Source organism: Anas platyrhynchos, chromosome 3 (genome assembly GCF_047663525.1).
Source record: "Anas platyrhynchos isolate ZD024472 breed Pekin duck chromosome 3, IASCAAS_PekinDuck_T2T, whole genome shotgun sequence".
In the NCBI taxonomy this organism is placed as follows: domain Eukaryota; kingdom Metazoa; phylum Chordata; class Aves; order Anseriformes; family Anatidae; genus Anas; species Anas platyrhynchos.
This window is the reverse complement of record NC_092589.1, coordinates 3632303-3640445: the sequence shown is the minus strand read 5'-3', so window position 1 is coordinate 3640445 and position 8143 is coordinate 3632303.

The window sequence follows — 8143 nt, the reverse complement described above, 5'->3', positions numbered from 1 at the left end:
AAACACATCCCAAAGACTGCATCTGCCATTGAAGGCTATTAGCGCTAAAACCATTAAACAGAGAAACCACCCAAAACTGAAAAGCAGCACCTCAGCAAATGTGTTTTGTGACTGGATTTGAAATCGCCCATGACCGTGCAAAGGGCACTGACCTATCTGGAGCTGTCCGGCCACTGACAGGCAGGTAGTCCTGCCTGGAGGCCCTGTCAATGCATCTCTTGCTCCGTTGCAGAAGACACAGCCCTGTCATGAGTTACCTCCAGAGAAGGCCAGGAAAAGGTATCTTTGTCAAGTGGCTCTGGGCCCTAAGGGGCTCTGTTTTCACCCAGAACTCAAGTAGGATCTGGTTAAAGTGCTCACATTGCCAACGGTTCCGCATGTTGTTCCTCAGAATCAGTAAATGCCTTCACTCATCTCACAGCCCAGCTTGCTCTGCCAATGAGATCCAGCCCTCCCAGTATGGATATGAGATCCACAATGAGATCCACACCTCCCAGTATGGATAGCTGCTGATTATTTCCAGTGATTAGAGTTTATAATGGCTGTGGATCTAACCTAAGTGCTTAAGCTTTGGTGGGGTAAATCCGGGCTTAGCAGAAGTACAAAGAGAGGCTTGCATCTCACACAACCACTGCTCCTGCAGGGCAAGCCACTGTTTTTCATCCATAACTCAGTGTTATGGTCATCTAGACAGGCGCTAGCACGCCAAGCTGTCCTTTATCACGTGAAGTGATTTTAAACAGCTGATGGACATGACAAGTCACTCAGTGGGCTGCCAAGTACTAAAACACACAAATCTCGTCTCCAAGACAAATCACAGATAAAGTCCTCCTGGAAAGCTTATTTATTTATTTATTTTAATCTTTACATTTTAATGTCTTGTAAGAATGTTGGATGCTGATTGTAATTCCTCGAGGTAACATAAAATAAATTCCTCAATTAAAAATCTCACCAAGATGCCAACATCACTGGAACTTATCATGCTGTTTACCTTTCTTTTCTGTACTTCTATCACACAAATTTGAACCTGGATCCTATAATTACCAGGCTACTGGCCAGATATTAGAAAATATTCACACAGTTATGTGGAAACAAGACTACCGCAGGAAAGAAAGAATAAAAATATTTAGAATAAAAATAACTAACGGAAATTCAACTTGCTCAGGCTCATATAGGCCAAGAGGTAAATCTCGCCTGACAGATATTTCCCACTGAGGAGTGCGTGCTTCCACCACGAATTTGGTTTTCAGCACTGATTATTTTGTTTGTACTGGGAGAATGTTTCTATTGTCAAGATACAGCTCTCGGAGCGGAAAGAATGAGCAGCAATATGAGTGATCCATGCTAAAATGTCAGGATAATATTCCTGTATCTTAGCACAAGGGAATGGTGTTTGCTTTTACTTTATCTGAAACCTGGTCTGCTCAACAGTTCTCACCCAGAGGAGTTGGGAGAGAAGATGAAGTACAGACTCCTGTCCAATTTAGCCTTGCTTTCGCAAGGATTGAGTGAATTACTACAAAAAAGTTGGCAGCGCCGTTGCACAGGGTTGTGCTGTGTGTCAATCTTTGTGGGCGCACTTTGGAGGAAATCTCTGTAGGCTGCTTTCACACGCTGGAGACCCCCGGGGAGCAGGGCAGGCTGGATTTCATGCTGCCAGTGGTTTGTTTCTGAGGTCGGAGGAGAGGGCCTTGACCCTCCACATGTCCTGGGTGCTCTGCTGCACTTTGGGGTTGCTCATGCATGTTTCCCCATGGCTTCTTAGAGCAGAAGATCAAGCCCCATCTCCCTCATTCCTGTTGAGCATCCTAATTGTTTGTAAGAGAGAGAGAGGGCAGGTGACTTACTCACCCTCTCTGAATCACAAACCATTCTATGCAGTGTTTCAACAGGAGGGATGAAACAGCTGCGAGGTGGGAGAGAGGCTTCTGGATCCTCTCGGCCTGAGGAAAACACCGAACTCAAGTGCCCTGTGTGGGATGAGAGATCTCGACACAGGGCTGCTGCAATAAAGCAGGACACAGACATCCATTTTGTCCTTTTAAGCCTAAACACTGCAATGTCTAGGAAAGAATCACAGCCTGGGAACCCAGATTTTATCTACCTCCTTTGCCTGGGAGTGAACGCTGTGGGCTTTGACTGTGGTGACAGAGCAGGAAGAAGGGAGATGTTTGGGACCAGGTTACTCCCCTGTGAACACCGGTCCTGACCCTCGGGCACCAGGAGGTTTGCAGACACTTGCCCGAGGTCATCTCCAAGCGAAGGGAGGAGTGGCAGCGCGGTCCCCCCAGTGCCAGGCTAATTGCTGGGCTGCCTCTTCCTCTCCAAAGCCCCCAGGGAGCCTCCTGCACCAAAGGGCAAGCACGTGGAGGGAGCTGGGCTGCGGACGCTGACACAGCACGAGGTCAGACACAGCGACTGGCCACGAGAAGCCATCCCTAAAACCTGGGGCGTGCATGAAGGCCCCCACAGAAGACTTGTTCTTAAAACTCTTCCAAAGGTCGCGTTGCAGATGGGTGACACTGGGGCGCATTTCAAGAGGCCCTAAACTGTCCCGGCAATGCGAGACAAAACCTCATCGCGCCTCTCCCCTGGGCAGCAATCCTTTCCTTGCAGCTCCGCCAGAGGATGCTGCAGCCTTCAGAAACAGCCCTGCAGCCCTGCTCATCCTTCCCAGGGTCCAGAAGTCCACAACCGGTCGCTCACTGACATAATCCCAGCCTCCTGGCGCAGAAGATGAAATGACTGCGGTGCCCAGGCCATTTGAAGCTGGCCCTGCGGCTCTGCTGGGGCTCAGGTGCACGATCAGTGCGCACTCTCGGGTGCACTGATAGTGCCGCTGGATTTGCAGGCAGGGAGCGGGGCTGGAGCAGGTCCCTGAAGGGTGTCCTGAAGGGGTGAGCTCTGTGCAGGAGCACAGTCAGTGCTGGGCTGCCCCTTTGCCATGGGGAGAGGAAAAAAACAAATTCAATGGTGAGGGAGTCAAGGGTGAGAATAGACTGGGAAGGACAAAAAAAGGTCAAATTGAGTAGCTTCCTTGGGGGACAGATTGATCCCCCCCATTCAACTGACTGTGGCATCAGGAGGAATCCAACCACGTGTCTGCTAGAGCCTTTGAGGAGAAGAGGGCTTCAAAATGAATTTTTCCCAAGTTTGGAGCTGATGAAACTGAAGCTCTCCTGAATGGGAGCCAAGCCACCACTCAGCAAACCTTAGTGCTGTCCCCAAAACAGAGACAGAGCTTTCAGCACAGTCTAAAAATGCAAATTCCAGACAAAATCTTAATGAGAAACAAACAGCAGGCTCTGGGTCTGTATGTTAGTGGTACATACTGGTTAACCTCGAATGCGGTTCTGCATAATACGTTCTGGCATGTGATTTTGCTACAAATCAAAGATATCATATATCCTCCCTCACACTGCTTATATGTTAAATTGCGAGGAGCTGGAGTTATGTACATTCTAGCAAAAAAAAAAAAATCCAAGATCTTGGTGCCACTTGATAAGCACACGAATTGATAAAAATTCATCTGCCTTATTTTTTTTTCCTCAAGAAGGAGATACTACAGCCCTAAAGAGAAGCAAGCTGTGGTTCTCGGCGAGCCGTGGTTAGTTTTGCCAGGGAGGCTGGAGCACGGCAAAGGAGCCAGGGGCTCCTGCACCTCCAGCCCATCCCTAGCGCCCTTCCACCAGGGCAGCTCGAGGGAGCCACGGGAGCTGCGTTCAGGGCTGGGGTACTGCTGCATGGGCGGTGATAGATGGGAGACCGGACAAGATGTCTTGACAGCCCCTCCTGGCTCAAGAAGTCTGAATTATGGAGAGCGGCGCTTTTTCCATCTACTTTTTCTTTCTGGCTCACCCCTGTGCTCAGGCGCTTGTGACACGATATATTCCCCCGGCGCTGGAGGGGCTGCTTTTGGGTTAATTCACTCCAAAGCTGACAGCACGCTCCTGACAAGTGGCGTGCTAGGCGGATGGAAAACAAGATGTAGGAGGTGAGCCCCTGGATGGTTTGCTGTGTTACCAAATAAATCCCCCGCACAGCTCATCCGTTAGGTGCCCTTGTTTATTACACATATTTAAGCCGCTGGCACGTTGTAACCTTCTGCTTCTCCCTGTACCTTTGAGAGAAGCAAAATATTTTAACCCGTAATAAACTACAGGCATCAACGCCAGCAATTGCCTTTGCGAGCCTGTGATTTCCTATCCTGCTCGAGCAAACACTGAAGGTCTGATGTAGCTCTGGAGACCTCAGCCAAGTTTTCCCTCTGTGTGCAAGCCTTTTTTTTTTTTTTTTTTTTAAACTCCATAACTCTTCCTGTTTCCAGTCAAGCCTATATTTAAATAGTTTGCTGAGTCGGGGGCTTGGTGAAAGGATATAAAGATCCTGTGTCTCTGTCAAGAGTCGAGAAAGCAGGTGGATGATGTTTAGTCTCTGGCCAACAGACACTGCTGATAGCTGCAGGATGCTAGCGCTTTCCCCTCTTGGAAACAAACTGCCTCCTGTTTAGTTACAGGCTCTTAAATATTAACAAAAAAAATGTAATCAGCAGAGGGGAAAAAATATATTTTTTTCCTCCTTTTTCTCTCCTACATAAAGTCAAACAGATTTTAGAGTGAATTAATATTAGCACCTTGCCCCCAGCCAAAAGAAATAAAGCAGAAAATCAAAGTTATTCTTAACGCCAGCAAAACTGCAATTTCTCACCAGATTTACAGTCCCAGCCTCGCGCTGCTCATGTTATCCTTTATTTTGACCAAGACATCTGCTAAAATAGCTGCCGATTCGAAGAAGTTGGTGCCAGACAAACTCCACCTGATCCCAGCTGCCGACTGATGGGAATTTTAAAGAAAAAACCAGCAACAACAAAAAACCCGAATCACTGAAATCAGTGCAAAAATGCTGCTGTGAAGGCCAGGCAAGCAGCAAGGCACCCCCAGTGCCTGCAGGCTGCGTCTGGCATCGAAATTCCCATTCTGCAATGATGCAGCTTGCCAGAAATTGTGCTACTGACTGTAATTCAGGTGGGAAAACACGACCAGGGGAAGGGGCTGCCCCCCCTGCATCATCACAGCTGAGCCCCTTGACTTGTAAACGTCTGAAGTAGCCTGTGCTACTTCTTTTTATTATTTATTTATTTATTTATTTGTTTATTTATTTTGATATAAACATTTCCTAGCTTCGTGGTGATATCGTGTTGTTGTTTTTTTTTTCCTTAATGATGGGCCCTCATCGTGAACCGGGAATCCAAATTCGTTGCCAAAAGTTGAGAATTTAGGTTTGCGTCTGGTCCCTCTCTTTGGAGTGCTGGAAGTGGTGTCCTGGGCCGGGGGATTGTTGGTCAGAGCACATCGGTGTGACTTGATGTTCGACCCAACACCGAATCCCGTAATGAGGTGAGGATGGGCTCCGAAAGGTGCAGATAGCTGAAAACACATCTGCAGGGCGGCTTGCAGCCTGAGAACAAAGCACGGGCTTGAGGACGTGCCAGTGCACGCCAGGTGTGATCTCTGTCACCCGAGGGCTGCTCCGGGTTTCCAGCAGCTCCCCTGAAGCCAGTGGCCAGGCTCCTGTGGAGGGTGTCTGCCGGACAATCCCTGCTCGTAGCCGCCAGGGTCCCGCAGCACCGGCTTCTTCCTGCAGCGGGATCTTTCCTCTGGCCAGAAATCTGGGTTAACGTCAGCACAAGGAGCCAGCCACATGTGGAGCTCTGGGATTTCATCCAAGAAAGCTGATACGCGTACTTTGAAATAGGGATAAACAAGCAAAAACACTGCGGGAAGGGAAGGAAGAGGGAACGCTGGGGGGGCACAACGGGAGCAAGAAGTGCTAGGGCAGAGAAGCAAAGCTGCAGGCGGGGCTTTTCAGCTGCTGGGCCAGTGGGAATAGGTGACAGCAGCCACAGAGGGTGATGAGAGCCCCTGCAGCTTTGGCTTAAGGGATCAGCTCCATACATGTACTTGTACCCCACCATCACCTCCACATGTGCTCGCCCCTCAGTTTTTAGTGATGTGAGACACGCCTGGGTCAGATAAACCAGCTCTCATATGGCAGTGGCGACTGGAGATCAGCAGCATTTGCTGTCAGGCTTGGGGAATGCTCTCCCCAGGTGCAGAGCTCCATATAAACAGGCTCTCACCTTGTTTCACACTTTAGAGAGATGATTTTCCAGCAAATGAATCCCAACTGGTTGCAGAAGGAGCCTGAGGCCGTTTTCTCATCCGCCTTTCCCTGCCATCCCATCACCCGGAGCTCCCTGCTGCTGGATCCCAGAGGATGGCCACACCACCTGGGAAGGGGGCTGGTAGCCACCGAGGGGACATCGTGAGCTCTGCACGGTCTGCAGCCGTGTCTGCAAAGGGAACGTCTGAGCTCGTTAAAAGCACAATTAATCCCTTTTCATCCATCTGTATTTGTTCCCGGCGTGCTCATTAAACACAGAAACGGAGGAGGGAGGTTTTGCACTGGCAGCTAACTAACTCGTTATTTTTGGAATCCCACCAAGGAGTTCTTCTTTTCCATCGAGTCCCCCCCCTTGCCCTCTCCCAGTCCTGAAGGCTCTGGGAAACAAGGACGTATTTAGCTGAGAGAATCACAGCAAAGAGGAGCAAAGGAAAGGGCCGGGAGCATCGCTCTGTTCTGGTGCCCTGCCCTGTGCCCCGCCAGCACCCAGCACCGCTGCTGCCTTGGGAGGCTCCAGGCCTGGGTGCAAAGGTGCATTCAGGGACCCCCGGGGCTCGGAAGCATCGCCCAGGGGCTTTCATGCACGGGGGAGAAAAAAGGAGACGTGGGATGGGGCATCTGGAATAGGGAAAGCGGACAGGGATAATGTGGGGAAGGAAAAATGAATCCATGTCCATTCAAAATTAAGTCAAAATTAATTCACGTTTCATTAGCTCCTGCTAAGGGAAGAGGAGAAGGGCTGTGAGGGTGTTTGCCGAGGTCACAACTTGCCAGGTCTGTGCTCGTTTCCAGTAACTGCGTGGCGCTGTCTCAGAGCCAGCTCTTCAGGACTTGCTGCTCATCACATGGGCAAGCGATATAGGTAGAAGTGTCACCAGACAGCCTGATTTGTGTTTTTTTTTTTTTTTTTTTTTTTTTTTCCCTTTACTTTTTTAAGAATGTGTTTCCCCAGCTACCATTAGAAGAGGATAACAAAGTGTTCCTAAACAGTGGGAGGGCAACCGAGAAGCCACACACCTCTGGGTACAGCAGTGGTGACTTCTGCTCGGGCCATGAGCTTGTTAAAAGCATCTGCTCTTACTTTGGGATGTCGGAGGATTGCAGAACACCAGAAATGTGCAAATTCAAGAGCTGTAGAAGTGCCAGAGTGGAGAAAGTAAAACATTCCCTCGGGGGCATTTGAGTTTAGAGAGTTTTACTTCACTTTAATGAGAATCCCAGCACATCACCCTCCGAAGGGCTTTTTCATTGGTACTTTATTATTCTATATAACGTTGTGAGTGTGTGTGTTCCTTTCTTGACCCAGCAGAGCAATGCACAGAGAAGTAAATTCGACGTAGATCGTGCTGGCTGGGTAAGAAGCCCATGTCACAAGCCCACGGACACCACATCCCACGAGGGGGGTGAGCACAGGAGACAGCACAGGAGACAGCACAGACGGTGCAGGTTTTCAGGCAAAAACTCAAAATGCACAGAGAGCCACTTTTACCTGAATTCCCTCGTGCCGAGGACCCTTTGGTACATCACCCATGTCCATCTGTCTGCGGCCTGGTATTTCACACAGCAGCAGTACCTCCGAGTCCCCAAAGGGCCTTATGTGCACCCTGGCCCTGCTGCAGCCACTGCTCAGGAATGCCTGCCTTTTCCACTGGTTCCAGAAAAACACCGGTAAATCCCAGTGCTGGTGGGGCTAAACTGGCTTATATCCTGCTGAGGCTTCTGGTTCGGTTTTCTTTTGGGGGTATTTTGTTCTTTTTTGTCAATGCGCATTGCCCTCTGGCACCAACATTGCTTCATTTCCCTGTTATTGCTTTTGTAAGAAAACAACGATGGTGCCAGTGATGACAACAAGCTGCAGTCCCCCCTGTGCTTCCCCAGCACGACTGCACCCCTTGGCTTCAGCTCAGCAAACACACGCAAACATCCTGGCCCTCGGCATCATCTCTCCTGGGTTTGATTT